General features: G+C 36.7%; 1 pseudogene; it reads left to right on the top strand.

Moving 5' to 3' along the window:
* Nucleotides 1–7435: 7435 nt before the first annotated feature.
* On the top strand, nucleotides 7436–9325 carry LOC143690151 (WW domain-binding protein 11 pseudogene; annotated as a pseudogene).
* Nucleotides 9326–9979: the final 654 nt, after the last annotated feature.

Raw genomic sequence — 9979 nt, forward strand, 5'->3', positions numbered from 1 at the left:
GAAGCTTTGCAAAAACAAACAAACAAAAAACACATTTCTTAGCTAAATTGCTATGGTGAAAAAAAACTGTTACATTAAGAGGGGCAGTTAGTGCAGTGTTTAATTTTCTAGGTATTTAATCGGGAAAATCTCATTCAGAGTAGACACAAATCCAAAGCTATAAAATGTCAGTGGTAGAGTGGTATCTTTTGAAATTTGCTATTTATTTTGAACATCTGTTAAATGGATTCATTTTTTTCGCATTTTGAATTACAATATGAATCCCTTTACAATCCACGTTAAAAAGCTTTAGACCTCATTTTCCAATAATATTGTAGGCTAGATTGTCAAAGAAACCTCTCCCAGTACAGCTCATATTAAAATGATGAAAAAACAAGTGTTTTAACAGATGGATGAATTAGTGACTAAATTAGTGAATTTTTGGTGGCGAGAAACCATAAGAAAGTACAAATCTTCAATGCTAAGCATTTACTTTTTTTTTTTTTTTTGCCTTTAACTGGAGATCTCAACCCCAAGGGTAGGGGAAATTTGGGTCAGAGATCTCTAGTTAAAGGCAAAAAATCCAAATGGTAACACCCTGAGTGAGTAGACAAGCAATCCCAATCTATGGAAGGAGATTGTTTGCCTGTCTGTTCTTTGACACTAAATAGAGAGCAGAAAATGTCCTGCCTTCAAATTCCTAACCACCTCTCCTAACAGATTAGGAACCTGAAACTACACTGTCTAAGGCACCCAAACCTTAGGCCAAAAATTAAATTTAAATCAGTCCCAAGATAATAGTGCTCCTAGATATCTATCAGAAGTAAACACTGTCCCTCTTTAGTGAAGGAGCTTAACAGAAGCTTCAAAAAATTTCCACTAATAACATTCCAAGGAACAAGGGCTCACAAGATCTTACTGAATATTTGAGGAGAGAAGCTTCCTGAGCAAGGGTCAACTGTAACAACTACAGATTTCAGACCCTTAAAAACACACTTTTGAATTATCAGATATAAACTATAATATTTAATATATTCAAGTAAGTAAAGAAGACATTGGAAAGAACACTGTCAAAATTTACCCAGAAGATTTGAAAAAATAAAAATAAAATTTATGGAAATAAAAGAAGTGCCATAATTAAAATTAGAAATTCAATATGACAAACTAAATACCAGATAAAAGTTAGTTTTGGGGTCCTAGTGAAATGGAAAGTAGAAGTAAAGTTATATAAAATACAGCACAGAGGGATCACTAATTGGAAAATTGCAAAGATGGAGAGTATGGTCCAAGTCCCACCTTTTTAGAGTTCTAGAAAGAGATGATAAAGAAAATTGTAAGCTGAAATATTCAAATAGATAATGGCTAATAATTTTCCTGAATTAATGAAAGAAACTTTCCCTTAGATTTAGAAAATCGAATAAATCTTGAGTAGGATAAATACAGAGAAAAAATAGGACAAGAAAAATCCTTAATTCAAAAGACTGAAACCAAAGGAAAACATCACAAAGAAAAAAGTAGGACAAATCCAAATATACCTATAATTATGGGTGATATAAAAGAATTAAACGCTAACTAAAAGGCAAAGATTGTCAGACATTAAAAGGCTCAACTATATTTTTCTTAAAAGAGGCATATATAAAATATAAGGACATAGAAAAGATGAAAATGAAAATATGTGAAAAGATTTATTAGACAAAATGCCAAATAGGAATAAAAGAAGGAATGGAATAAAAGGAAGAAAGTGAAGGAAGAGAGATAAACAGAGGAAAAGAAAGCAGGAAGTATATAGCTCTATTTCTAGCATTTTTAGAAATATCACATGTAGACTATCACATGTAGATTAAAGGTTCAGTTCTCCAAAAGATAGAATTGCCAGATGTAGCAATAAAAACACAGGACATACAGTGAAATTTTAATGTCAGATAAACAGCAAATCATTTTTAAGTAAGCATGTCCCAAAGATTGCATGAGGCATCCTTATACTAAAAAGTTTTTCATTGTCTATCTTAAATTCATATTACCTGGATGTTCTGTATTTTATCTTGCAAAATTAGAAGATGAATATATCTCACAAAAGCCTCAAAATACAGAAAGCAAAAATAGACAGAACCATCAGGAGGTATTGATAAATCTGCCAATATAGTGCAAGATTTTAATGCATCCTTAGTAATTGACAAATACAAAAGTTTATTCTAATGGACATGTATATAATGTTTATATAAAGAAAAACTGTAAGATATATTTTTTCATGTCTATATGAATAATTTACAAAAATTGCTCACTCAACACATTTCAATAAATTCAAACAATTAATTTCTCAATAAATTGCAAGCAACATACTACAGAATATTACAATGAAGATAAGTTAGAAATCATTAACACTACATTTGGAAATAAAAATAAATCCTGCAATTTTAAACATCTACTCCTGAAAGACAATATCGTAAAATAGAAAATACATATAATTAAACGATTTTTTTAAAAATCCACACACCAAAACTTGTACGATACAGTTAAAATGGTATTTGTGGCTTTAAATATTTATATTAGAAAATAAGAGAGGCTAAAATTAAGTGAGACAAGTATTCCTTTTAAGAAGTTAGAAAAATAACAATGGGTTAACACCCAAAGAAAGTAGACAGAAAGAAAAAATAAACATAAGAAATTAAAGCCAAAATCTGGTACCTTGGAAAGGCTAATAAAATTGACAAAACTTTGGCAAAATTAGTAAAGGGAAAGAGCACACGCACAAAAAAAATATTAAAAAAAAAAAAAACATTTAACAAAAGTTAAATGTTTACATGCCCCTGGAAAAACCCTGACATATATATACCAGGATACATGTTACAGAACTTTAAGTAAACTATGAATGTATGAAACATTTCAAATTAAGAAAGCAAAAACAATTCCATTACCTAAATGCTATAGTGCATATAAATATATAAATCAACACAAAACAATTTAAACAATGATATATTATTTTGGCTACTTATGGCCTGACATTTTATAACTTGTTTTTAATTTGCTTTACTGATAGAAAAATAAAATGTGAAGGTTTAAGGTATAGCAACTTGTCCCAAGTAGATAAGTAAATTAGTGATTGAGCTTGTAACCAGAATTATATTGTCATCTTCCCATGCTTTTTTGCTCAGATCTCACAGTCTTCAAACAACTTAATTGAATAATTTTCAGTTTTAGGATATTTTTAAGTATCTCTCTTCAAAGAGATTTTTGGTTCCATCAAGGATTTTATTTCATTTCTCAGGGTGAGGATAGCATATGTCATCAATTTCATTAGCATATTCTGAATTATTTCCCTCAAACACTGAAATGAAACTCTCAAGGAAAAAGAAATGCTTAAATAAGCCAGACAGTAACTGCAGTCTGGCAGAGCTTTTGAATGTTCAGTAGAACTCTTCATCAATTTGCTATGCCTGCTTAGAAATAGAGGATGAGGAGAATTAACATTCATTGATCATCTACTATGTAGCAGATGCTTCCTTTCATTGTCTCATTTAATTCTTAGAACCCCCAAAATGAAGGCATTATTTTATCTGGTTTACTGAAAAAGCGGCAGAGACATGAAGACAGAAATATTTCTCTAATTTCCCAGGATCATCTCTAAAAAGTGGTAAAAATGGCAAAATATATGAATAGCTCTTAACAGAAGAGGTTGGTAGTCATATGAAGAGTTGATTAAAGTTGATAAAGTATGTAAATATACAGAGTTGATTTTTAGTAATCAGGGACCCTAGTTCATTCCTCATGCTCTTTCCTTTGACAACTGAATCAAACTAACACAGGTGGACTCACAACATCTCTACCACTATGAGATTATTTGAGCTTTTCTTGCCTCAATCACAAGGGCATCAATTAAGGAGGTCTTTCTATTCCTCTTCAAGCAACTTGGAGTTAAGCTTTAAGGTCCAAGCTTCAGGCTGAGGCTGAATTGAGAAGAGGGTGAAAGGTGTCTTGGCCTTGGAAAGTTTCCATGACCTGTAAAAAGGGCTGGAGAAACTAGCAAAATACAGAGTGGGTGCTTGGGAGTAGCTGAGGCAAAGAATAGGTTCCTTAAGCAGAGACCGTGAGTAGACATCCTTTAGATAAGATTTTGATGGAGGATGAAGCAGAGCCATTGTGGAGTCAATTGAGAGGGATAAAACTGCATGATTGTGGGAAGAATAATTGTGACTGTCCATGCCAAGAGAATAAATGTCATGTTACATGGTCAGAAATGAATGAACATAGAGGCCAAAAATACATAGACATAAGATATCTTAGGAGCTGCCAATACAGACTCAGAGGAAACAGGTGGTGTTCTGGTTTGCTAGCTGCCGGAATGCAACACACCAGAGATGGATTGGTTTTTAATAAAAGGGGATTTATTTTGTTAGTTCTTCAGAGGAAAGGCAGCTAACTTTCCACTGAGGTTCTTTCTTACGTGGAAGGCACAGGATGGTCTCTGCTGGCCTTCTCTCCAGGCCCCTGGGTTCCAACAACTTTCCCAGGGGGGACTTTCTGCATCTCCAAAGGCCTGGGCTGAGCTGCAAGTGCTGAGATGAATGCGGAGCTGCCTAGCTGTGCTACATTGCGTTCTCTCATTTAAGCACCAGCCAATTAAATCAAAGGTCACTCATTGCAGCAGATATGCCTCCTAGCTGACTGCAGATGTAATTAGCAACAGATGAGATTCACGTCTGCAGCAACAAGCCTAGGTATGCTCATCTGGCCAAGTTGACAACTGAATCAAACTAACACAGGTGGACTCACAACATCTCTACGACTATGAGGTTATTTGAGCTTTTCTTGCCTCTGGTACCCTGGATGGAAGAGGGTAGGAGGAAAGAAGAAAGGAGAGCCTGGAGGGGAAGTATGAACTTTGAAATGAGACCATTTAAACCCTAAATTGATTGAATAATCACTTGAAAGAGATTTTTTAAAACAAAATAGACTGACTTCCTTGATTACATGTTTTCCGTTACCAAATATAAACATAGGCTTGTGAATAAAATGTGTTTAGATCCCAAGAAACTGTTGCAAATGTATATATATGATTTGTCTTTATATATTTAAGATCCACAGTGTGGGTATAATTATTCCCAACTCATAGATAAAGAAATTGAGATTCAGAAATTGCATTCTCTGTGGCAGAGCAAGTAAATGGCAAAGTAGAGGATTTATTCAACATTCATTTGCTCCAGAGCTCATTCTCTTTCCATCTCAGAAAGATCTGACCCTCAATAGGAAAATAAAGCACTCCCCCTGCTTCTACAGCTTAATATTGTGTGGTGCAAGGTCTTGTTTAAATCCCCTTATGATTACTTAGGGCACCCATATGAGGTACATAATGAGTAAAATCACAGCAGCAAGTCTACTGTTACTGAAATTTCATGCAAGGACAGCACATTCCCCAAAATTGTTATATTTGATGACTGCTTAGTGAACAGGAACAGCTCATCGGAAATGAATGCCAGTTCTGGTAAGATATAATTATTCTCTTCTACTCTTCTCAAAAAATAACAGAAACTCTCTAGTCAAATGCAGCTTAATTCTTTGAGTCACCAGCCAACACAGAGCACCTTCTTGTAAGTGCCCTCACTTTCACAAAGCTAAATATCAGTAAATAAAAATACAGGCCTCTTTCAGTGCATATCTTCTTCCTCCCTAGAGGTGAAGCAAAACTCCCCAATAGGGTGCTTAACTCAAAAATATAGTGCTATTCCACTCCACATTTGTCCCCAGGGGTTGGCCAGCTCTTCTGGCTTTGCCTCCCATGAGGAAGCGGTGGGCATAAGTGGATGGACTTCCCTCCAGCTCTGTGCTAGGGGGCTCAGAATAGGACAGAAGAAGCATTTTTGGTTCTGGGTCTGCCACTCTGTCTATAGGCCTATCGTTTCTTATCTCTGTGATATTCCCACCCCCAATACCATGAGCTGGAGCCTGCCAATCGTCCAGAGTCTTTCTCTTGCAGAAGGAAGAATGCAGTCATAAAGAGCAATAAAAGTTTTATTAAAAGGATGACCATACATTGGTTCATTCTCTGGACTAATCTATTTTACATATTTCCATTCTGCTTTGTACTCACAGTTGCATTTGTGTTCATCTATACCTGCATCTCATGTGTTGATTTCTGTATCGTAATATTTTGGAAGAATCTACTGGGGAAAGAGTTGCCGATGAAACTAATAACAAAATTCATAGGGTTCTATCAAAACCTATACCAACCCCATAAATGGGATGAGACATGGGGTTCCCAAGCAGGTCTAATATTTTGATGTCCCGCAAACTGAAATCCCTTAAATATTTGTTCAGCATTAATGTCGATGTCAGAATGTGTCTTGTTTAGATGGAAGGAAAGAGAAACAGGGCTGCTGAAGGTATAGGAATTAGCATCTGCTTTCCTGGACAATTCAGCCCTGCTTCCAAATTTGCATACCCTGTCAGCAAAGTAAAAACTGAGCACTTAATTAGTAAAGCGATGAAAATAGCTCCTGCTGCTAATCAGACTGCAATGTCCCTCACAGAATTTGATGTTTCCAACAGAACACAGACAAAGCCAACATAATCAATGTTACTCGCATAAAAAAGCATGTTTCTAATGGAGCAGAAACAAGGCCAAGCTGCTACCAGAGAAATGACTAGCATACATCCTTTTGAGTGATTTCTGTTTTCTTATCAATGACAAACCTAGCCCCACACTAATCTTGCTGCTTCTAGACTCAACCTTTTTAGATTAGCAATCACTGACCATGTTTCTTGACAACATCCAATCCAGAACTGGTCTTGCTTCCTAATCTCTTTTCAGAATCCTCCACCGTATATCCAAACCCTATTAAGAAATCCATCTCAAGTTCCCCTTACTAAGATGCTCCTAAGATTCCCCTGGATGTGGTTTCCCTTGCTGTATAAAGTTAATAAACCTAACTAATAAATAAACCTGTGAATACATGTATATTCTTGCTGGACTTTGGGTGGTGAGATTGACTCTGAGTTTGATTGCCAATCTGTTTTATAAAATAATTTAGCAATCCATTTAGGATCCTACTTCCCACTTTATTTCCACTTCAGTGTTTCTAGTTTTCAGTGTATAGTTTTCCCTTTAGAAGGTTATATGAAATTCAAATTTGATTTGTTTCCCAAAGTTCTCCCTAGAAATTTCTGAGCTCAACTAATGTAAGAATATTATTACTTACTGAATAAGTTGCCCCTAGCTCACTACTCACAACTAAGGGAATGTAGAGCTGTAGGAAGATATTAGTTTAAATTTTCTAAGAACAATGAAAACATGCAAGGTATCAAGGTGGCAATGGCTGAGTGGCTGACTGAGGGGTCTTAGTGCAGACTCCCATGAAGTAAAAGAGGTTAAAATTGCACATACCCCACTTCTCAAAGTCCCAGAAACTCCGCAGAAGTGTTGTTGTTGTTGTTTTAATGAACAATAATACAGATTTTAAACATGGGATGGAGATCTACATCATCCACCACAAGTGGAAAATTTATAAACCCCACAGTCCAGGCACAAAAGGAAACCCAGAAGGGAGAATTAATGAAGAATAAAAACTGCATATAATGGTCAAGATACAGTTTTGAAGATGAAGGAGCCAAGCAGATTATTCCAGATATGGAGTAATTAGATGAAATAGAATTTAACCCCACGTAACAGCCACAGTTGTATGAGAAGGTGCTGAAAAACAAACATAAAAAGCTGCACAAAACCTTTGAATGTATTTTACAACTCTATGAAAAAGAGAATCCAGATAGTTACAAAGAATTAAGAATGCTAGAAGTAGAATATGAACAGAAAAGGGCTCAATTTAACCAATGTTTGGATGCTGTCAAGAATGCTTAGCATATAAAGGTGACAGTATTCCTTTGCCAGATATGCCTCATGCTCCTTCCAACACCTTGATTCAGGACATTCCACTTTGTGGTGCCCAGTCATGTTGCATCCTTACAGGACTTCAGCCTATGTTCGCCCAACTCAGGCAGTTTCTATACATACTCTTCTTGAGCATGGCATTACATATTTGTCTCCTGGAAGAAAACCTCTTGGCCCTCCCCCTGGTGCATCTCCTCCTCAAGTCTTACAGATGTAAAGTAGACTTTGCCTTAGATCTTCCTCCATGTAGGCAAGAGGAAGATATGTTGTATAGTCCTGAACTTGCTCAGTGAGGTCATGATGATGATGTTTCCAGCACAAGTGAGGATGATGGCTAGCTATCCTGTGGATAAAGATCAGGCTAAGGATGATGACAGCATTGATGAAAGTGACACTGACAGATCAGATGGAGAAAGTGAGGGGAATGAACTTGTGCATCATGATGATAATTAGAAAGACAACAATTAAGAAAAAGAGTCAGGTCTGAGCATGTGATTTGCACATAGGACTGAAAAATCAAGGTAAAAAAAGAGCATGAAGGAACTGACTCCTCTTCAAGCTGTGATATTTGAATGGCAGGTCAGAAAGTCCCAGGTGAGGTATTTTCAGAAAATAATGATGAAGATTATTCTGATGATTTTGAAGCAGAAAAGCAATCTCAAAAACAGCATAAAGAAGACTCTCCTGATGGCACATCACCAGCTTCTTCACAGCAGCAGCCCTCTCTGCAGTCTGTTCCTCCTCAAACACAAGCACCTCTCTTACTAGGACCACTTCTTCTTGAACCAGCACCTGAATCACCTATTCAGCCAGCTGGACCATCTACAGGACTTCCTCCTGGGCCACCTCCAGGATCTCCTCCATTCTGAGACTACCTGGAATGCCAGAACTCCAAGGGCCTTTATCCCAACTCTTACTTCCAGGACCATCACCAGGTTGACCATCTGGCCTTCCTCTAAATTCACCTCCAGGTCAGCTTCTGAGCCCTCCTCCTCAAGGACCCCCACCAGGGCTCCTTTTCTCTGCACTTCCAGGTAGCCCTCCACCCCCGTCCTGGCATGATGCTCCCACCTTTGGTGGCTTCACTTGAACCTGCCCCACCTGGGCTTTTCCCACCAGCTCCCTTGCTGAACTCAGGGGTTTTAAGTGCCCCACCCAATTTGATTCTGTGACCCAAAAGAGATGATACAAGAGCAGCCACCGTTGAGAAGAAAGTCCCAGCAGCCATCAGTACTAAGCCATAGATCACTAATCCCCAGGCAGAGATTAATTAGTTTGTGCCCACTGCACTAAGAGTATGTCAGGAGAATAAATGGGCTACTGTTACTCCCTAAAGAAAGTCAGAGGATGATTCTGCTGTGTTTCTTGCCAAAGCAACCCCCAAATTTGGTCCTTCTGTTCCTATCTCAGTGCAAACTAAGGATGGTGTATGAAGCCTTCATGGAAGAGATGAAAGAAATACTGTGAAAGCTTTTGATGCCATTATAGGCTTCTGTTCACATCAGAGGTTCATGAAGAAAGAGGCACTTATTAAGATTAAATAAAAGAACTACTTCCAATATCAGATATTTTCTCATTTCAATGCAAAGAATATCCTAAAGTTTAGTCTTGGTCTGAATTTATGGCATATAAGAAAGAGTATTCATTCAGAAATGATTGATTACTGAAAGAGTGCTGCTATTAGCATCCATTCTGTTTCATGTCACCATTTCCATCCCATTTATTCCCCTTCTACAATTATTTTGAAATATGAGATCAGGCTGATCTTAGTTACATATTTGTTTTCACTTTCCTCTCTTGTGTGCTGCCGGCACTGGAGTAGAACTTTACAAGGAACCTGTTTATTTCATCACATCTTGGCTTTTATATTTGAGTTATTTTTAATATTTTCTTGTGAATATTTTGTAATATTTTAGTTGTAGTAAAATGGATCACAGTGTCATTTCCTAATACAAAGCAGGATCCATGGGAAGAAAATATACTTTCTTTGATTAAAATTATTTCCCATTAACCTAAATTTTGAGTGTTTTGTAGAAAAAATAAATGTTCTACACCACCACCAACAACAAAACAATGAAAACGTGAGGAAACTTTCCAGGTCATACAGAACTATCTGGGGAT

This window comes from Tamandua tetradactyla, chromosome 7, assembly GCF_023851605.1.
Source record: "Tamandua tetradactyla isolate mTamTet1 chromosome 7, mTamTet1.pri, whole genome shotgun sequence".
Lineage (NCBI taxonomy): Eukaryota > Metazoa > Chordata > Mammalia > Pilosa > Myrmecophagidae > Tamandua > Tamandua tetradactyla.